Source organism: Alligator mississippiensis, chromosome 2 (genome assembly GCF_030867095.1).
Source record: "Alligator mississippiensis isolate rAllMis1 chromosome 2, rAllMis1, whole genome shotgun sequence".
Taxonomy (NCBI): domain Eukaryota; kingdom Metazoa; phylum Chordata; order Crocodylia; family Alligatoridae; genus Alligator; species Alligator mississippiensis.
Window position 1 is genome coordinate 163,703,331 of NC_081825.1, and position 20,287 is coordinate 163,723,617.

The following is a 20,287-nucleotide window of genomic DNA, read 5'->3' on the forward strand; positions in this document are numbered from 1 at the left end:
CGCGTGGCCTCTGGAGGTACTACTGGGGCCTGGATGGCAAGTTTCGCCTGCCAGAGGCAGAGTAGTGTCTGCCCCTCTTGTGGGACTAGTGCTTCCAGGGCAAGGCTAGCCCAGGTCGTAGGTGTGGCGGAGCAGTAGGGGGCGGTCCTGGGCTGAGCCACCCACCTCAGCGTGCCCCACCACCTGCCAAGCGCCAAGTGCCTCCCCGGGCGTGCCTCACCTCCGGACGACCCCCTTGCACAGCACAGCCGCAAGCCTGGGGGTACCGCCGCCCCTGGCCATCTGGTTTGTCTTTGGCCTTGTGCCCCCTGGGGCACGCAGGCCTCGTACACCTGGAGGCTGCTTACTCTGCTGCGAATACTGGGGGCGCTTCCTTTAGCCCAAAGCACAAAAAGTAGCCTGCCTTAGTCAGCCAGACCAAGGGGACACCCAGGCATAGCCCAGTACATCTCCCAGCCAGTCCACCACCCTAATCACGCTGGACAGCTTTCTTGCTTCAAGACGGAAGGCCTGGGGAATGCTCCGGGTTCCAGGAGAATCAAAGAACAACCTAAGACCAAACCGTGCGCCTAAGTAGCCGCTGAGCACGCATCTGTAGCACAGTGAGCTGTATACCTCGGTAGATTTTAGGTCACTTGTAGTCACAAACATCATCCAGAGGCAGCTGACGCTTTCTTGTGGAGGCAGGCAGTCCGTGGTGTGTCAGTGAGTTTCCAGAGAGATCCCCAACTCTCTGCCTGCTCACGTACTCACATGTTCCCCCTAATGGCACTCTCCCCTCCAGGAGGAAGGGGCTCTCCAATCCATTTTTCTCACCACACCTTCCAGGTCCAATCAGGGCAGGTGTTGTTGAAGGTTAAGCAACCAATCTCTAAAGCGTGGTCCGTCACCCCAGAGAGTGACAGCTCTCGAGCGCCTGCCCCTCTGCCATGAGCTCCGTGCTTAAAATGATGAAGTGATGTGGGGCCCCGCCCCCGTCTCAACTGGGCCAGCTCACGTAGGCGAGCTGGTGGCAGAGCACCCGAGTTGATAGGCAGGTAAGAAGACAATGAGGAAGAAGAAAAAAGTGGTACAAGAGACGTGGGTGAGGCGGGGATGGAAATCCTACAGAGAGGGCAAGCCGCTGAAGAAGTCGGCTGCAGGAGGGATTGACACTCTCTTCTTGCAAGCGTGCTTCACAGGGGCGGGGCGGGGCGGGGCGGGGCGGGGCAGTCCTGCCTGGCTGCGGTGGCAACTGAAGTAGTAAAAGCCCAAGGTGGCCAGCGTGGGGATCGAACCCACGGCCTTGGCGTTATTAGCACCACGCTCTAACCAGCTGAGCTAGCCGGCCGAGGGCGCAGCCTCGATCCTTCGCTGCAGCCAGTTCCGACCAGCCCAAGTCAGGCAAGGTACTCACCACCCCATGAGACTCCTGGACTGCAGCAGCAGGCTAGCCACCCAGCCACAGCAGCAGCATCAGCAAGAGCAGCAGCAGGCACAGCAGCAGGGGGGACTAGCTCAAGTGGTAGAGCGCTCGCTTAGCATGCGAGAGGTAGCGGGATCGATGCCTGCGTTCTCCAGGGTGGCCTGGGCTACTGGCTCCTTTTGGCCGAGGCGGTGGCCTGGCCAGAGCCCCAGCACGGCTGCTTTCCAGGCCCCGCGTGGCCTCTGGAGGTACTACTGGGGCCTGGATGGCAAGTTTCGCCTGCCAGAGGCAGAGTAGTGTCTGCCCCTCTTGTGGGACTAGTGCTTCCAGGGCAAGGCTAGCCCAGGTCGTAGGTGTGGCGGAGCAGTAGGGGGCGGTCCTGGGCTGAGCCACCCACCTCAGCGTGCCCCACCACCTGCCAAGCGCCAAGTGCCTCCCCGGGCGTGCCTCACCTCCGGACGACCCCCTTGCACAGCACAGCCGCAAGCCTGGGGGTACCGCCGCCCCTGGCCATCTGGTTTGTCTTTGGCCTTGTGCCCCCTGGGGCACGCAGGCCTCGTACACCTGGAGGCTGCTTACTCTGCTGCGAATACTGGGGGCGCTTCCTTTAGCCCAAAGCACAAAAAGTAGCCTGCCTTAGTCAGCCAGACCAAGGGGACACCCAGGCATAGCCCAGTACATCTCCCAGCCAGTCCACCACCCTAATCACGCTGGACAGCTTTCTTGCTTCAAGACGGAAGGCCTGGGGAATGCTCCGGGTTCCAGGAGAATCAAAGAACAACCTAAGACCAAACCGTGCGCCTAAGTAGCCGCTGAGCACGCATCTGTAGCACAGTGAGCTGTATACCTCGGTAGATTTTAGGTCACTTGTAGTCACAAACATCATCCAGAGGCAGCTGACGCTTTCTTGTGGAGGCAGTCAGTCCGTGGTGTGTCAGTGAGTTTCCAGAGAGATCCCCAACTCTCTGCCTGCTCAAGTACTCACATGTTCTCCCAAATGGCACTCTCCCCTCCAGGAGGAAGGGGCTCTCCAATCCATTTTTCTCACCACACCTTCCAGGTCCAATCAGGGCAGGTGTTGTTGAAGGCTAAGCAACCAATCTCTAAAGCGTCGCCCGTCACCCCAGAGAGTGACAGCTCTCGAGCGCCTGCCCCTCTGCCATGAGCTCCGTGCTTAAAATGATGAAGTGAGGTGGCGCCCCGCCCCACTCTCAACTGGGCCAGCTCACGTAGGCGAGCTGGTGGCAGAGCACCCGAGTTGATAGGCAGGTAAGAAGACAATGAGGAAGAAGAAAAAAGTTGTACAAGAGACATGGGTGAGGCTGGGATGGAAATCCTACAGAGAGGGCAAGCCGCTGAAGAAGTCGGCTGCAGGAGGGATTGACACTCTCTTCTTGCAAGCGTGCTTCACAGGGGCGGGGCGGGGCGGGGCGGGGCGGGGCAGTCCTGCCTGGCTGCGGTGGCAACTGAAGTAGTAAAAGCCCAAGGTGGCCAGCGTGGGGATCGAACCCACGGCCTTGGCGTTATTAGCACCACGCTCTAACCAGCTGAGCTAGCCGGCCGAGGGCGCAGCCTCGATCCTTCGCTGCAGCCAGTTCCGACCAGCCCAAGTCAGGCAAGGTACTCACCACCCCATGAGACTCCTGGACTGCAGCAGCAGGCTAGCCACCCAGCCACAGCAGCAGCATCAGCAAGAGCAGCAGCAGCCACAGCAGCAGGGGGGACTAGCTCAAGTGGTAGAGCGCTCGCTTAGCATGCGAGAGGTAGCGGGATCGATGCCTGCGTTCTCCAGGGTGGCCTGGGCTACTGGCTCCTTTTGGCCGAGGCGGTGGCCTGGCCAGAGCCCCAGCACGGCTGCTTTCCAGGCCCCGCGTGGCCTCTGGAGGTACTACTGGGGCCTGGATGGCAAGTTTCGCCTGCCAGAGGCAGAGTAGTGTCTGCCCCTCTTGTGGGACTAGTGCTTCCAGGGCAAGGCTAGCCCAGGTCGTAGGTGTGGCGGAGCAGTAGGGGGCGGTCCTGGGCTGAGCCACCCACCTCAGCGTGCCCCACCACCTGCCAAGCGCCAAGTGCCTCCCCGGGCGTGCCTCACCTCCGGACGACCCCCTTGCACAGCACAGCCGCAAGCCTGGGGGTACCGCCGCCCCTGGCCATCTGGTTTGTCTTTGGCCTTGTGCCCCCTGGGGCACGCAGGCCTCGTACACCTGGAGGCTGCTTACTCTGCTGCGAATACTGGGGGCGCTTCCTTTAGCCCAAAGCACAAAAAGTAGCCTGCCTTAGTCAGCCAGACCAAGGGGACACCCAGGCATAGCCCAGTACATCTCCCAGCCAGTCCACCACCCTAATCACGCTGGACAGCTTTCTTGCTTCAAGACGGAAGGCCTGGGGAATGCTCCGGGTTCCAGGAGAATCAAAGAACAACCTAAGACCAAACCGTGCGCCTAAGTAGCCGCTGAGCACGCATCTGTAGCACAGTGAGCTGTATACCTCGGTAGATTTTAGGTCACTTGTAGTCACAAACATCATCCAGAGGCAGCTGACGCTTTCTTGTGGAGGCAGGCAGTCCGTGGTGTGTCAGTGAGTTTCCAGAGAGATCCCCAACTCTCTGCCTGCTCACGTACTCACATGTTCCCCCTAATGGCACTCTCCCCTCCAGGAGGAAGGGGCTCTCCAATCCATTTTTCTCACCACACCTTCCAGGTCCAATCAGGGCAGGTGTTGTTGAAGGTTAAGCAACCAATCTCTAAAGCGTGGTCCGTCACCCCAGAGAGTGACAGCTCTCGAGCGCCTGCCCCTCTGCCATGAGCTCCGTGCTTAAAATGATGAAGTGATGTGGGGCCCCGCCCCCGTCTCAACTGGGCCAGCTCACGTAGGCGAGCTGGTGGCAGAGCACCCGAGTTGATAGGCAGGTAAGAAGACAATGAGGAAGAAGAAAAAAGTGGTACAAGAGACGTGGGTGAGGCGGGGATGGAAATCCTACAGAGAGGGCAAGCCGCTGAAGAAGTCGGCTGCAGGAGGGATTGACACTCTCTTCTTGCAAGCGTGCTTCACAGGGGCGGGGCGGGGCGGGGCAGTCCTGCCTGGCTGCGGTGGCAACTGAAGTAGTAAAAGCCCAAGGTGGCCAGCGTGGGGATCGAACCCACGGCCTTGGCGTTATTAGCACCACGCTCTAACCAGCTGAGCTAGCCGGCCGAGGGCGCAGCCTCGATCCTTCGCTGCAGCCAGTTCCGACCAGCCCAAGTCAGGCAAGGTACTCACCACCCCATGAGACTCCTGGACTGCAGCAGCAGGCTAGCCACCCAGCCACAGCAGCAGCATCAGCAAGAGCAGCAGCAGGCACAGCAGCAGGGGGGACTAGCTCAAGTGGTAGAGCGCTCGCTTAGCATGCGAGAGGTAGCGGGATCGATGCCTGCGTTCTCCAGGGTGGCCTGGGCTACTGGCTCCTTTTGGCCGAGGCGGTGGCCTGGCCAGAGCCCCAGCACGGCTGCTTTCCAGGCCCCGCGTGGCCTCTGGAGGTACTACTGGGGCCTGGATGGCAAGTTTCGCCTGCCAGAGGCAGAGTAGTGTCTGCCCCTCTTGTGGGACTAGTGCTTCCAGGGCAAGGCTAGCCCAGGTCGTAGGTGTGGCGGAGCAGTAGGGGGCGGTCCTGGGCTGAGCCACCCACCTCAGCGTGCCCCACCACCTGCCAAGCGCCAGGTGCCTCACCTCCGGATGACCCCCTTGCACAGCACACCCTCAAGCCTGGGGGTACCGCCGCCCCTGGCCATCTGGTTTGTCTTTGGCCTTGTGCCCCCTTGGGCACGCAGGCCTCGTACACCTGGAGGCTGCTTACTCTGCTGCGAATACTGGGGGCGCTTCCTTTAGCCCAAAGCACAAAAAGTAGCCTGCCTTAGTCAGCCAGACCAAGGGGACACCCAGGCATAGCCCAGTACATCTCCCAGCCAGTCCACCACCCTAATCACACTGGACAGCTTTCTTGCTTCAAGACGGAAGGCCTGGGGAATGCTCCGGGTTCCAGGAGAATCAAAGAACAACCTAAGACCAAACCGTGCGCCTAAGTAGCCGCTGAGCACGCATCTGTAGCACAGTGAGCTGTATACCTCGGTAGATTTTAGGTCACTTGTAGTCACAAACATCATCCAGAGGCAGCTGACGCTTTCTTGTGGAGGCAGGCAGTCCGTGGTGTGTCAGTGAGTTTCCAGAGAGATCCCCAACTCTCTGCCTGCTCAAGTACTCACATGTTCTCCCAAATGGCACTCTCCCCTCCAGGAGGAAGGGGCTCTCCAATCCATTTTTCTCACCACACCTTCCAGGTCCAATCAGGGCAGGTGTTGTTGAAGGCTAAGCAACCAATCTCTAAAGCGTCGCCCGTCACCCCAGAGAGTGACAGCTCTCGAGTGCCTGCCCCTCTGCCATGAGCTCCGTGCTTAAAATGATGAAGTGAGGTGGCGCCCCGCCCCACTCTCAACTGGGCCAGCTCACGTAGGCGAGCTGGTGGCAGAGCACCCGAGTTGATAGGCAGGTAAGAAGACAATGAGGAAGAAGAAAAAAGTTGTACAAGAGACATGGGTGAGGCTGGGATGGAAATCCTACAGAGAGGGCAAGCCGCTGAAGAAGTCGTCTGCAGGAGGGATTGACACTCTCTTCTTGCAAGCGTGCTTCACAGGGGCGGGGCGGGGAGGGGCAGTCCTGCCTGGCTGCGGTGGCAACTGAAGTAGTAAAAGCCCAAGGTGGCCAGCGTGGGGATCGAACCCACGGCCTTGGCGTTATTAGCACCACGCTCTAACCAGCTGAGCTAGCCGGCCGAGGGCGCAGCCTCGATCCTTCGCTGCAGCCAGTTCCGACCAGCCCAAGTCAGGCAAGGTACTCACCACCCCATGAGACTCCTGGACTGCAGCAGCAGGCTAGCCACCCAGCCACAGCAGCAGCATCAGCAAGAGCAGCAGCAGCCACAGCAGCAGGGGGGACTAGCTCAAGTGGTAGAGCGCTCGCTTAGCATGCGAGAGGTAGCGGGATCGATGCCTGCGTTCTCCAGGGTGGCCTGGGCTACTGGCTCCTTTTGGCCGAGGCGGTGGCCTGGCCAGAGCCCCAGCACGGCTGCTTTCCAGGCCCCGCGTGGCCTCTGGAGGTACTACTGGGGCCTGGATGGCAAGTTTCGCCTGCCAGAGGCAGAGTAGTGTCTGCCCCTCTTGTGGGACTAGTGCTTCCAGGGCAAGGCTAGCCCAGGTCGTAGGTGTGGCGGAGCAGTAGGGGGCGGTCCTGGGCTGAGCCACCCACCTCAGCGTGCCCCACCACCTGCCAAGCGCCAAGTGCCTCCCCGGGCGTGCCTCACCTCCGGACGACCCCCTTGCACAGCACAGCCGCAAGCCTGGGGGTACCGCCGCCCCTGGCCATCTGGTTTGTCTTTGGCCTTGTGCCCCCTGGGGCACGCAGGCCTCGTACACCTGGAGGCTGCTTACTCTGCTGCGAATACTGGGGGCGCTTCCTTTAGCCCAAAGCACAAAAAGTAGCCTGCCTTAGTCAGCCAGACCAAGGGGACACCCAGGCATAGCCCAGTACATCTCCCAGCCAGTCCACCACCCTAATCACGCTGGACAGCTTTCTTGCTTCAAGACGGAAGGCCTGGGGAATGCTCCGGGTTCCAGGAGAATCAAAGAACAACCTAAGACCAAACCGTGCGCCTAAGTAGCCGCTGAGCACGCATCTGTAGCACAGTGAGCTGTATACCTCGGTAGATTTTAGGTCACTTGTAGTCACAAACATCATCCAGAGGCAGCTGACGCTTTCTTGTGGAGGCAGGCAGTCCGTGGTGTGTCAGTGAGTTTCCAGAGAGATCCCCAACTCTCTGCCTGCTCACGTACTCACATGTTCCCCCTAATGGCACTCTCCCCTCCAGGAGGAAGGGGCTCTCCAATCCATTTTTCTCACCACACCTTCCAGGTCCAATCAGGGCAGGTGTTGTTGAAGGTTAAGCAACCAATCTCTAAAGCGTGGTCCGTCACCCCAGAGAGTGACAGCTCTCGAGCGCCTGCCCCTCTGCCATGAGCTCCGTGCTTAAAATGATGAAGTGATGTGGGGCCCCGCCCCCGTCTCAACTGGGCCAGCTCACGTAGGCGAGCTGGTGGCAGAGCACCCGAGTTGATAGGCAGGTAAGAAGACAATGAGGAAGAAGAAAAAAGTGGTACAAGAGACGTGGGTGAGGCGGGGATGGAAATCCTACAGAGAGGGCAAGCCGCTGAAGAAGTCGGCTGCAGGAGGGATTGACACTCTCTTCTTGCAAGCGTGCTTCACAGGGGCGGGGCGGGGCGGGGCGGGGCGGGGCGGGGCAGTCCTGCCTGGCTGCGGTGGCAACTGAAGTAGTAAAAGCCCAAGGTGGCCAGCGTGGGGATCGAACCCACGGCCTTGGCGTTATTAGCACCACGCTCTAACCAGCTGAGCTAGCCGGCCGAGGGCGCAGCCTCGATCCTTCGCTGCAGCCAGTTCCGACCAGCCCAAGTCAGGCAAGGTACTCACCACCCCATGAGACTCCTGGACTGCAGCAGCAGGCTAGCCACCCAGCCACAGCAGCAGCATCAGCAAGAGCAGCAGCAGCCACAGCAGCAGGGGGGACTAGCTCAAGTGGTAGAGCGCTCGCTTAGCATGCGAGAGGTAGCGGGATCGATGCCTGCGTTCTCCAGGGTGGCCTGGGCTACTGGCTCCTTTTGGCCGAGGCGGTGGCCTGGCCAGAGCCCCAGCACGGCTGCTTTCCAGGCCCCGCGTGGCCTCTGGAGGTACTACTGGGGCCTGGATGGCAAGTTTCGCCTGCCAGAGGCAGAGTAGTGTCTGCCCCTCTTGTGGGACTAGTGCTTCCAGGGCAAGGCTAGCCCAGGTCGTAGGTGTGGCGGAGCAGTAGGGGGCGGTCCTGGGCTGAGCCACCCACCTCAGCGTGCCCCACCACCTGCCAAGCGCCAAGTGCCTCCCCGGGCGTGCCTCACCTCCGGACGACCCCCTTGCACAGCACAGCCGCAAGCCTGGGGGTACCGCCGCCCCTGGCCATCTGGTTTGTCTTTGGCCTTGTGCCCCCTGGGGCACGCAGGCCTCGTACACCTGGAGGCTGCTTACTCTGCTGCGAATACTGGGGGCGCTTCCTTTAGCCCAAAGCACAAAAAGTAGCCTGCCTTAGTCAGCCAGACCAAGGGGACACCCAGGCATAGCCCAGTACATCTCCCAGCCAGTCCACCACCCTAATCACGCTGGACAGCTTTCTTGCTTCAAGACGGAAGGCCTGGGGAATGCTCCGGGTTCCAGGAGAATCAAAGAACAACCTAAGACCAAACCGTGCGCCTAAGTAGCCGCTGAGCACGCATCTGTAGCACAGTGAGCTGTATACCTCGGTAGATTTTAGGTCACTTGTAGTCACAAACATCATCCAGAGGCAGCTGACGCTTTCTTGTGGAGGCAGGCAGTCCGTGGTGTGTCAGTGAGTTTCCAGAGAGATCCCCAACTCTCTGCCTGCTCACGTACTCACATGTTCCCCCTAATGGCACTCTCCCCTCCAGGAGGAAGGGGCTCTCCAATCCATTTTTCTCACCACACCTTCCAGGTCCAATCAGGGCAGGTGTTGTTGAAGGTTAAGCAACCAATCTCTAAAGCGTGGTCCGTCACCCCAGAGAGTGACAGCTCTCGAGCGCCTGCCCCTCTGCCATGAGCTCCGTGCTTAAAATGATGAAGTGATGTGGGGCCCCGCCCCCGTCTCAACTGGGCCAGCTCACGTAGGCGAGCTGGTGGCAGAGCACCCGAGTTGATAGGCAGGTAAGAAGACAATGAGGAAGAAGAAAAAAGTGGTACAAGAGACGTGGGTGAGGCGGGGATGGAAATCCTACAGAGAGGGCAAGCCGCTGAAGAAGTCGGCTGCAGGAGGGATTGACACTCTCTTCTTGCAAGCGTGCTTCACAGGGGCGGGGCGGGGCGGGGCGGGGCGGGGCGGGGCAGTCCTGCCTGGCTGCGGTGGCAACTGAAGTAGTAAAAGCCCAAGGTGGCCAGCGTGGGGATCGAACCCACGGCCTTGGCGTTATTAGCACCACGCTCTAACCAGCTGAGCTAGCCGGCCGAGGGCGCAGCCTCGATCCTTCGCTGCAGCCAGTTCCGACCAGCCCAAGTCAGGCAAGGTACTCACCACCCCATGAGACTCCTGGACTGCAGCAGCAGGCTAGCCACCCAGCCACAGCAGCAGCATCAGCAAGAGCAGCAGCAGGCACAGCAGCAGGGGGGACTAGCTCAAGTGGTAGAGCGCTCGCTTAGCATGCGAGAGGTAGCGGGATCGATGCCTGCGTTCTCCAGGGTGGCCTGGGCTACTGGCTCCTTTTGGCCGAGGCGGTGGCCTGGCCAGAGCCCCAGCACGGCTGCTTTCCAGGCCCCGCGTGGCCTCTGGAGGTACTACTGGGGCCTGGATGGCAAGTTTCGCCTGCCAGAGGCAGAGTAGTGTCTGCCCCTCTTGTGGGACTAGTGCTTCCAGGGCAAGGCTAGCCCAGGTCGTAGGTGTGGCGGAGCAGTAGGGGGCGGTCCTGGGCTGAGCCACCCACCTCAGCGTGCCCCACCACCTGCCAAGCGCCAAGTGCCTCCCCGGGCGTGCCTCACCTCCGGACGACCCCCTTGCACAGCACAGCCGCAAGCCTGGGGGTACCGCCGCCCCTGGCCATCTGGTTTGTCTTTGGCCTTGTGCCCCCTGGGGCACGCAGGCCTCGTACACCTGGAGGCTGCTTACTCTGCTGCGAATACTGGGGGCGCTTCCTTTAGCCCAAAGCACAAAAAGTAGCCTGCCTTAGTCAGCCAGACCAAGGGGACACCCAGGCATAGCCCAGTACATCTCCCAGCCAGTCCACCACCCTAATCACGCTGGACAGCTTTCTTGCTTCAAGACGGAAGGCCTGGGGAATGCTCCGGGTTCCAGGAGAATCAAAGAACAACCTAAGACCAAACCGTGCGCCTAAGTAGCCGCTGAGCACGCATCTGTAGCACAGTGAGCTGTATACCTCGGTAGATTTTAGGTCACTTGTAGTCACAAACATCATCCAGAGGCAGCTGACGCTTTCTTGTGGAGGCAGGCAGTCCGTGGTGTGTCAGTGAGTTTCCAGAGAGATCCCCAACTCTCTGCCTGCTCACGTACTCACATGTTCTCCCAAATGGCACTCTCCCCTCCAGGAGGAAGGGGCTCTCCAATCCATTTTTCTCACCACACCTTCCAGGTCCAATCAGGGCAGGTGTTGTTGAAGGCTAAGCAACCAATCTCTAAAGCGTCGCCCGTCACCCCAGAGAGTGACAGCTCTCGAGCGCCTGCCCCTCTGCCATGAGCTCCGTGCTTAAAATGATGAAGTGAGGTGGCGCCCCGCCCCACTCTCAACTGGGCCAGCTCACGTAGGCGAGCTGGTGGCAGAGCACCCGAGTTGATAGGCAGGTAAGAAGACAATGAGGAAGAAGAAAAAAGTTGTACAAGAGACATGGGTGAGGCTGGGATGGAAATCCTACAGAGAGGGCAAGCCGCTGAAGAAGTCGTCTGCAGGAGGGATTGACACTCTCTTCTTGCAAGCGTGCTTCACAGGGGCGGGGCGGGGAGGGGCAGTCCTGCCTGGCTGCGGTGGCAACTGAAGTAGTAAAAGCCCAAGGTGGCCAGCGTGGGGATCGAACCCACGGCCTTGGCGTTATTAGCACCACGCTCTAACCAGCTGAGCTAGCCGGCCGAGGGCGCAGCCTCGATCCTTCGCTGCAGCCAGTTCCGACCAGCCCAAGTCAGGCAAGGTACTCACCACCCCATGAGACTCCTGGACTGCAGCAGCAGGCTAGCCACCCAGCCACAGCAGCAGCATCAGCAAGAGCAGCAGCAGGCACAGCAGCAGGGGGGTCTAGCTCAAGTGGTAGAGCGCTCGCTTAGCATGCGAGAGGTAGCGGGATCGATGCCTGCGTTCTCCAGGGTGGCCTGGGCTACTGGCTCCTTTTGGCCGAGGCGGTGGCCTGGCCAGAGCCCCAGCACGGCTGCTTTCCAGGCCCCGCGTGGCCTCTGGAGGTACTACTGGGGCCTGGATGGCAAGTTTCGCCTGCCAGAGGCAGAGTAGTGTCTGCCCCTCTTGTGGGACTAGTGCTTCCAGGGCAAGGCTAGCCCAGGTCGTAGGTGTGGCGGAGCAGTAGGGGGCGGTCCTGGGCTCAGCCACCCACCTCAGCGTGCCCCACCACCTGCCAAGCGCCAAGTGCCTCCCTGGGCGTGCCTCACCTCCGGACGACCCCCTTGCACAGCACAGCCGCAAGCCTGGGGGTACCGCCGCCCCTGGCCATCTGGTTTGTCTTTGGCCTTGTGCCCCCTGGGGCACGCAGGCCTCGTACACCTGGAGGCTGCTTACTCTGCTGCGAATACTGGGGGCGCTTCCTTTAGCCCAAAGCACAAAAAGTAGCCTGCCTTAGTCAGCCAGACCAAGGGGACACCCAGGCATAGCCCAGTACATCTCCCAGCCAGTCCACCACCCTAATCACGCTGGACAGCTTTCTTGCTTCAAGACGGAAGGCCTGGGGAATGCTCCGGGTTCCAGGAGAATCAAAGAACAACCTAAGACCAAACCGTGCGCCTAAGTAGGCGCTGAGCACGCATCTGTAGCACAGTGAGCTGTATACCTCGGTAGATTTTAGGTCACTTGTAGTCACAAACATCATCCAGAGGCAGCTGACGCTTTCTTGTGGAGGCAGGCAGTCCGTGGTGTGTCAGTGAGTTTCCAGAGAGATCCCCAACTCTCTGCCTGCTCACGTACTCACATGTTCCCCCTAATGGCACTCTCCCCTCCAGGAGGAAGGGGCTCTCCAATCCATTTTTCTCACCACACCTTCCAGGTCCAATCAGGGCAGGTGTTGTTGAAGGTTAAGCAACCAATCTCTAAAGCGTGGTCCGTCACCCCAGAGAGTGACAGCTCTCGAGCGCCTGCCCCTCTGCCATGAGCTCCGTGCTTAAAATGATGAAGTGATGTGGGGCCCCGCCCCCGTCTCAACTGGGCCAGCTCACGTAGGCGAGCTGGTGGCAGAGCACCCGAGTTGATAGGCAGGTAAGAAGACAATGAGGAAGAAGAAAAAAGTGGTACAAGAGACGTGGGTGAGGCGGGGATGGAAATCCTACAGAGAGGGCAAGCCGCTGAAGAAGTCGGCTGCAGGAGGGATTGACACTCTCTTCTTGCAAGCGTGCTTCACAGGGGCGGGGCGGGGCGGGGCGGGGCGGGGCAGTCCTGCCTGGCTGCGGTGGCAACTGAAGTAGTAAAAGCCCAAGGTGGCCAGCGTGGGGATCGAACCCACGGCCTTGGCGTTATTAGCACCACGCTCTAACCAGCTGAGCTAGCCGGCCGAGGGCGCAGCCTCGATCCTTCGCTGCAGCCAGTTCCGACCAGCCCAAGTCAGGCAAGGTACTCACCACCCCATGAGACTCCTGGACTGCAGCAGCAGGCTAGCCACCCAGCCACAGCAGCAGCATCAGCAAGAGCAGCAGCAGCCACAGCAGCAGGGGGGACTAGCTCAAGTGGTAGAGCGCTCGCTTAGCATGCGAGAGGTAGCGGGATCGATGCCTGCGTTCTCCAGGGTGGCCTGGGCTACTGGCTCCTTTTGGCCGAGGCGGTGGCCTGGCCAGAGCCCCAGCACGGCTGCTTTCCAGGCCCCGCGTGGCCTCTGGAGGTACTACTGGGGCCTGGATGGCAAGTTTCGCCTGCCAGAGGCAGAGTAGTGTCTGCCCCTCTTGTGGGACTAGTGCTTCCAGGGCAAGGCTAGCCCAGGTCGTAGGTGTGGCGGAGCAGTAGGGGGCGGTCCTGGGCTGAGCCACCCACCTCAGCGTGCCCCACCACCTGCCAAGCGCCAGGTGCCTCACCTCCGGATGACCCCCTTGCACAGCACAGCCGCAAGCCTGGGGGTACCGCCGCCCCTGGCCATCTGGTTTGTCTTTGGCCTTGTGCCCCCTTGGGCACGCAGGCCTCGTACACCTGGAGGCTGCTTACTCTGCTGCGAATACTGGGGGCGCTTCCTTTAGCCCAAAGCACAAAAAGTAGCCTGCCTTAGTCAGCCAGACCAAGGGGACACCCAGGCATAGCCCAGTACATCTCCCAGCCAGTCCACCACCCTAATCACACTGGACAGCTTTCTTGCTTCAAGACGGAAGGCCTGGGGAATGCTCCGGGTTCCAGGAGAATCAAAGAACAACCTAAGACCAAACCGTGCGCCTAAGTAGCCGCTGAGCACGCATCTGTAGCACAGTGAGCTGTATACCTCGGTAGATTTTAGGTCACTTGTAGTCACAAACATCATCCAGAGGCAGCTGACGCTTTCTTGTGGAGGCAGGCAGTCCGTGGTGTGTCAGTGAGTTTCCAGAGAGATCCCCAACTCTCTGCCTGCTCAAGTACTCACATGTTCTCCCAAATGGCACTCTCCCCTCCAGGAGGAAGGGGCTCTCCAATCCATTTTTCTCACCACACCTTCCAGGTCCAATCAGGGCAGGTGTTGTTGAAGGCTAAGCAACCAATCTCTAAAGCGTCGCCCGTCACCCCAGAGAGTGACAGCTCTCGAGCGCCTGCCCCTCTGCCATGAGCTCCGTGCTTAAAATGATGAAGTGAGGTGGCGCCCCGCCCCACTCTCAACTGGGCCAGCTCACGTAGGCGAGCTGGTGGCAGAGCACCCGAGTTGATAGGCAGGTAAGAAGACAATGAGGAAGAAGAAAAAAGTTTTACAAGAGACATGGGTGAGGCTGGGATGGAAATCCTACAGAGAGGGCAAGCCGCTGAAGAAGTCGTCTGCAGGAGGGATTGACACTCTCTTCTTGCAAGCGTGCTTCACAGGGGCGGGGCGGGGCGGGGCGGGGCGGGGCAGTCCTGCCTGGCTGCGGTGGCAACTGAAGTAGTAAAAGCCCAAGGTGGCCAGCGTGGGGATCGAACCCACGGCCTTGGCGTTATTAGCACCACGCTCTAACCAGCTGAGCTAGCCGGCCGAGGGCGCAGCCTCGATCCTTCGCTGCAGCCAGTTCCGACCAGCCCAAGTCAGGCAAGGTACTCACCACCCCATGAGACTCCTGGACTGCAGCAGCAGGCTAGCCACCCAGCCACAGCAGCAGCATCAGCAAGAGCAGCAGCAGGCACAGCAGCAGGGGGGACTAGCTCAAGTGGTAGAGCGCTCGCTTAGCATGCGAGAGGTAGCGGGATCGATGCCTGCGTTCTCCAGGGTGGCCTGGGCTACTGGCTCCTTTTGGCCGAGGCGGTGGCCTGGCCAGAGCCCCAGCACGGCTGCTTTCCAGGCCCCGCGTGGCCTCTGGAGGTACTACTGGGGCCTGGATGGCAAGTTTCGCCTGCCAGAGGCAGAGTAGTGTCTGCCCCTCTTGTGGGACTAGTGCTTCCAGGGCAAGGCTAGCCCAGGTCGTAGGTGTGGCGGAGCAGTAGGGGGCGGTCCTGGGCTGAGCCACCCACCTCAGCGTGCCCCACCACCTGCCAAGCGCCAAGTGCCTCCCCGGGCGTGCCTCACCTCCGGACGACCCCCTTGCACAGCACAGCCGCAAGCCTGGGGGTACCGCCGCCCCTGGCCATCTGGTTTGTCTTTGGCCTTGTGCCCCCTGGGGCACGCAGGCCTCGTACACCTGGAGGCTGCTTACTCTGCTGCGAATACTGGGGGCGCTTCCTTTAGCCCAAAGCACAAAAAGTAGCCTGCCTTAGTCAGCCAGACCAAGGGGACACCCAGGCATAGCCCAGTACATCTCCCAGCCAGTCCACCACCCTAATCACGCTGGACAGCTTTCTTGCTTCAAGACGGAAGGCCTGGGGAATGCTCCGGGTTCCAGGAGAATCAAAGAACAACCTAAGACCAAACCGTGCGCCTAAGTAGCCGCTGAGCACGCATCTGTAGCACAGTGAGCTGTATACCTCGGTAGATTTTAGGTCACTTGTAGTCACAAACATCATCCAGAGGCAGCTGACGCTTTCTTGTGGAGGCAGGCAGTCCGTGGTGTGTCAGTGAGTTTCCAGAGAGATCCCCAACTCTCTGCCTGCTCACGTACTCACATGTTCCCCCTAATGGCACTCTCCCCTCCAGGAGGAAGGGGCTCTCCAATCCATTTTTCTCACCACACCTTCCAGGTCCAATCAGGGCAGGTGTTGTTGAAGGTTAAGCAACCAATCTCTAAAGCGTGGTCCGTCACCCCAGAGAGTGACAGCTCTCGAGCGCCTGCCCCTCTGCCATGAGCTCCGTGCTTAAAATGATGAAGTGATGTGGGGCCCCGCCCCCGTCTCAACTGGGCCAGCTCACGTAGGCGAGCTGGTGGCAGAGCACCCGAGTTGATAGGCAGGTAAGAAGACAATGAGGAAGAAGAAAAAAGTGGTACAAGAGACGTGGGTGAGGCGGGGATGGAAATCCTACAGAGAGGGCAAGCCGCTGAAGAAGTCGGCTGCAGGAGGGATTGACACTCTCTTCTTGCAAGCGTGCTTCACAGGGGCGGGGCGGGGCGGGGCGGGGCGGGGCGGGGCGGGGCAGTCCTGCCTGGCTGCGGTGGCAACTGAAGTAGTAAAAGCCCAAGGTGGCCAGCGTGGGGATCGAACCCACGGCCTTGGCGTTATTAGCACCACGCTCTAACCAGCTGAGCTAGCCGGCCGAGGGCGCAGCCTCGATCCTTCGCTGCAGCCAGTTCCGACCAGCCCAAGTCAGGCAAGGTACTCACCACCCCATGAGACTCCTGGACTGCAGCAGCAGGCTAGCCACCCAGCCACAGCAGCAGCATCAGCAAGAGCAGCAGCAGCCACAGCAGCAGGGGGGTCTAGCTCAAGTGGTAGAGCGCTCGCTTAGCATGCGAGAGGTAGCGGGATCGATGCCTGCGTTCTCCAGGGTGGCCTGGGCTACTGGCTCCTTTTGGCCGAGGCGGTGGCCTGGCCAGAGCCCCAGCACGGCTGCTTTCCAGGCCCCGCGTGGCCTCTGGAGGTACTACTGGGGCCTGGATGGCAAGTTTCGCCTGCCAGAGGCAGAGTAGTGTCTGCCCCTCTTGTGGGACTAGTGCTTCCAGGGCAAGGCTAGCCCAGGTCGTAGGTGTGGCGGAGCAGTAGGGGGCGGTCCTGGGCTGAGCCACCCACCTCAGCGTGCCCCACCACCTGCCAAGCGCCAAGTGCCTCCCCGGGCGTGCCTCACCTCCGGACGACCCCCTTGCACAGCACAGCCGCAAGCCTGGGGGTACCGCCGCCCCTGGCCATCTGGTTTGTCTTTGGCCTTGTGCCCCCTGGGGCACGCAGGCCTCGTACACCTGGAGGCTGCTTACTCTGCTGCGAATACTGGGGGCGCTTCCTTTAGCCCAAAGCACAAAAAGTAGCCTGCCTTAGTCAGCCAGACCAAGGGGACACCCAGGCATAGCCCAGTACATCTCCCAGCCAGTCCACCACCCTAATCACGCTGGACAGCTTTCTTGCTTCAAGACGGAAGGCCTGGGGAATGCTCCGGGTTCCAGGAGAATCAAAGAACAACCTAAGACCAAACCGTGCGCCTAAGTAGCCGCTGAGCACGCATCTGTAGCACAGTGAGCTGTATACCTCGGTAGATTTTAGGTCACTTGTAGTCACAAACATCATCCAGAGGCAGCTGACGCTTTCTTGTGGAGGCAGGCAGTCCGTGGTGTGTCAGTGAGTTTCCAGAGAGATCCCCAACTCTCTGCCTGCTCACGTACTCACATGTTCCCCCTAATGGCACTCTCCCCTCCAGGAGGAAGGGGCTCTCCAATCCATTTTTCTCACCACACCTTCCAGGTCCAATCAGGGCAGGTGTTGTTGAAGGTTAAGCAACCAATCTCTAAAGCGTGGTCCGTCACCCCAGAGAGTGACAGCTCTCGAGCGCCTGCCCCTCTGCCATGAGCTCCGTGCTTAAAATGATGAAGTGATGTGGGGCCCCGCCCCCGTCTCAACTGGGCCAGCTCACGTAGGCGAGCTGGTGGCAGAGCACCCGAGTTGATAGGCAGGTAAGAAGACAATGAGGAAGAAGAAAAAAGTGGTACAAGAGACGTGGGTGAGGCGGGGATGGAAATCCTACAGAGAGGGCAAGCCGCTGAAGAAGTCGGCTGCAGGAGGGATTGACACTCTCTTCTTGCAAGCGTGCTTCACAGGGGCGGGGCGGGGCGGGGCGGGGCGGGGCAGTCCTGCCTGGCTGCGGTGGCAACTGAAGTAGTAAAAGCCCAAGGTGGCCAGCGTGGGGATCGAACCCACGGCCTTGGCGTTATTAGCACCACGCTCTAACCAGCTGAGCTAGCCGGCCGAGGGCGCAGCCTCGATCCTTCGCTGCAGCCAGTTCCGACCAGCCCAAGTCAGGCAAGGTACTCACCACCCCATGAGACTCCTGGACTGCAGCAGCAGGCTAGCCACCCAGCCACAGCAGCAGCATCAGCAAGAGCAGCAGCAGGCACAGCAGCAGGGGGGACTAGCTCAAGTGGTAGAGCGCTCGCTTAGCATGCGAGAGGTAGCGGGATCGATGCCTGCGTTCTCCAGGGTGGCCTGGGCTACTGGCTCCTTTTGGCCGAGGCGGTGGCCTGGCCAGAGCCCCAGCACGGCTGCTTTCCAGGCCCCGCGTGGCCTCTGGAGGTACTACTGGGGCCTGGATGGCAAGTTTCGCCTGCCAGAGGCAGAGTAGTGTCTGCCCCTCTTGTGGGACTAGTGCTTCCAGGGCAAGGCTAGCCCAGGTCGTAGGTGTGGCGGAGCAGTAGGGGGCGGTCCTGGGCTGAGCCACCCACCTCAGCGTGCCCCACCACCTGCCAAGCGCCAGGTGCCTCACCTCCGGATGACCCCCTTGCACAGCACACCCTCAAGCCTGGGGGTACCGCCGCCCCTGGCCATCTGGTTTGTCTTTGGCCTTGTGCCCCCTTGGGCACGCAGGCCTCGTACACCTGGAGGCTGCTTACTCTGCTGCGAATACTGGGGGCGCTTCCTTTAGCCCAAAGCACAAAAAGTAGCCTGCCTTAGTCAGCCAGACCAAGGGGACACCCAGGCATAGCCCAGTACATCTCCCAGCCAGTCCACCACCCTAATCACACTGGACAGCTTTCTTGCTTCAAGACGGAAGGCCTGGGGAATGCTCCGGGTTCCAGGAGAATCAAAGAACAACCTAAGACCAAACCGTGCGCCTAAGTAGCCGCTGAGCACGCATCTGTAGCACAGTGAGCTGTATACCTCGGTAGATTTTAGGTCACTTGTAGTCACAAACATCATCCAGAGGCAGCTGACGCTTTCTTGTGGAGGCAGGCAGTCCGTGGTGTGTCAGTGAGTTTCCAGAGAGATCCCCAACTCTCTGCCTGCTCAAGTACTCACATGTTCTCCCAAATGGCACTCTCCCCTCCAGGAGGAAGGGGCTCTCCAATCCATTTTTCTCACCACACCTTCCAGGTCCAATCAGGGCAGGTGTTGTTGAAGGCTAAGCAACCAATCTCTAAAGCGTCGCCCGTCACCCCAGAGAGTGACAGCTCTCGAGCGCCTGCCCCTCTGCCATGAGCTCCGTGCTTAAAATGATGAAGTGAGGTGGCGCCCCGCCCCACTCTCAACTGGGCCAGCTCACGTAGGCGAGCTGGTGGCAGAGCACCCGAGTTGATAGGCAGGTAAGAAGACAATGAGGAAGAAGAAAAAAGTTTTACAAGAGACATGGGTGAGGCTGGGATGGAAATCCTACAGAGAGGGCAAGCCGCTGAAGAAGTCGTCTGCAGGAGGGATTGACACTCTCTTCTTGCAAGCGTGCTTCACAGGGGCGGGGCGGGGAGGGGCAGTCCTGCCTGGCTGCGGTGGCAACTGAAGTAGTAAAAGCCCAAGGTGGCCAGCGTGGGGATCGAACCCACGGCCTTGGCGTTATTAGCACCACGCTCTAACCAGCTGAGCTAGCCGGCCGAGGGCGCAGCCTCGATCCTTCGCTGCAGCCAGTTCCGACCAGCCCAAGTCAGGCAAGGTACTCACCACCCCATGAGACTCCTGGACTGCAGCAGCAGGCTAGCCACCCAGCCACAGCAGCAGCATCAGCAAGAGCAGCAGCAGGCACAGCAGCAGGGGGGACTAGCTCAAGTGGTAGAGCGCTCGCTTAGCATGCGAGAGGTAGCGGGATCGATGCCTGCGTTCTCCAGGGTGGCCTGGGCTACTGGCTCCTTTTGGCCGAGGCGGTGGCCTGGCCAGAGCCCCAGCACGGCTGCTTTCCAGGCCCCGCGTGGCCTCTGGAGGTACTACTGGGGCCTGGATGGCAAGTTTCGCCTGCCAGAGGCAGAGTAGTGTCTGCCCCTCTTGTGGGACTAGTGCTTCCAGGGCAAGGCTAGCCCAGGTCGTAGGTGTGGCGGAGCAGTAGGGGGCGGTCCTGGGCTGAGCCACCCACCTCAGCGTGCCCCACCACCTGCCAAGCGCCAAGTGCCTCCCCGGGCGTGCCTCACCTCCGGACGACCCCCTTGCACAGCACAGCCGCAAGCCTGGGGGTACCGCCGCCCCTGGCCATCTGGTTTGTCTTTGGCCTTGTGCCCCCTGGGGCACGCAGGCCTCGTACACCTGGAGGCTGCTTACTCTGCTGCGAATACTGGGGGCGCTTCCTTTAGCCCAAAGCACAAAAAGTAGCCTGCCTTAGTCAGCCAGACCAAGGGGACACCCAGGCATAGCCCAGTACATCTCCCAGCCAGTCCACCACCCTAATCACGCTGGACAGCTTTCTTGCTTCAAGACGGAAGGCCTGGGGAATGCTCCGGGTTCCAGGAGAATCAAAGAACAACCTAAGACCAAACCGTGCGCCTAAGTAGCCGCTGAGCACGCATCTGTAGCACAGTGAGCTGTATACCTCGGTAGATTTTAGGTCACTTGTAGTCACAAACATCATCCAGAGGCAGCTGACGCTTTCTTGTGGAGGCAGGCAGTCCGTGGTGTGTCA

General features: G+C 60.3%; 12 non-coding genes across 12 annotated transcripts; all 12 read right to left on the reverse strand.

Annotated features, from left to right (window-relative positions):
- Positions 1–1,256: 1,256 nt before the first annotated feature.
- Positions 1,257–1,330, reverse strand: TRNAI-AAU (transfer RNA isoleucine (anticodon AAU)). Its single transcript has one exon. It is a non-coding gene; the product is annotated as a tRNA-Ile (tRNA).
- Positions 1,331–2,893: 1,563 nt separating this feature from the next.
- Positions 2,894–2,967, reverse strand: TRNAI-AAU (transfer RNA isoleucine (anticodon AAU)). Its single transcript has one exon. It is a non-coding gene; the product is annotated as a tRNA-Ile (tRNA).
- A 1,553-nt stretch (positions 2,968–4,520) lies between these two features.
- Positions 4,521–4,594, reverse strand: TRNAI-AAU (transfer RNA isoleucine (anticodon AAU)). Its single transcript has one exon. It is a non-coding gene; the product is annotated as a tRNA-Ile (tRNA).
- Positions 4,595–6,133: 1,539 nt separating this feature from the next.
- Positions 6,134–6,207, reverse strand: TRNAI-AAU (transfer RNA isoleucine (anticodon AAU)). Its single transcript has one exon. It is a non-coding gene; the product is annotated as a tRNA-Ile (tRNA).
- Positions 6,208–7,775: 1,568 nt separating this feature from the next.
- On the reverse strand, positions 7,776–7,849 carry TRNAI-AAU (transfer RNA isoleucine (anticodon AAU)). Its single transcript has one exon. It is a non-coding gene; the product is annotated as a tRNA-Ile (tRNA).
- A 1,568-nt stretch (positions 7,850–9,417) lies between these two features.
- TRNAI-AAU (transfer RNA isoleucine (anticodon AAU)) lies at positions 9,418–9,491 on the reverse strand. Its single transcript has one exon. It is a non-coding gene; the product is annotated as a tRNA-Ile (tRNA).
- A 1,553-nt stretch (positions 9,492–11,044) lies between these two features.
- On the reverse strand, positions 11,045–11,118 carry TRNAI-AAU (transfer RNA isoleucine (anticodon AAU)). The gene has a single exon. It is a non-coding gene; the product is annotated as a tRNA-Ile (tRNA).
- Positions 11,119–12,681: 1,563 nt separating this feature from the next.
- Positions 12,682–12,755, reverse strand: TRNAI-AAU (transfer RNA isoleucine (anticodon AAU)). The gene has a single exon. It is a non-coding gene; the product is annotated as a tRNA-Ile (tRNA).
- Positions 12,756–14,304: 1,549 nt separating this feature from the next.
- Positions 14,305–14,378, reverse strand: TRNAI-AAU (transfer RNA isoleucine (anticodon AAU)). The gene has a single exon. It is a non-coding gene; the product is annotated as a tRNA-Ile (tRNA).
- A 1,573-nt stretch (positions 14,379–15,951) lies between these two features.
- Positions 15,952–16,025, reverse strand: TRNAI-AAU (transfer RNA isoleucine (anticodon AAU)). Its single transcript has one exon. It is a non-coding gene; the product is annotated as a tRNA-Ile (tRNA).
- A 1,563-nt stretch (positions 16,026–17,588) lies between these two features.
- TRNAI-AAU (transfer RNA isoleucine (anticodon AAU)) lies at positions 17,589–17,662 on the reverse strand. The gene has a single exon. It is a non-coding gene; the product is annotated as a tRNA-Ile (tRNA).
- A 1,539-nt stretch (positions 17,663–19,201) lies between these two features.
- On the reverse strand, positions 19,202–19,275 carry TRNAI-AAU (transfer RNA isoleucine (anticodon AAU)). The gene has a single exon. It is a non-coding gene; the product is annotated as a tRNA-Ile (tRNA).
- Between the last annotated feature and the right edge of the window lie 1,012 nt (positions 19,276–20,287).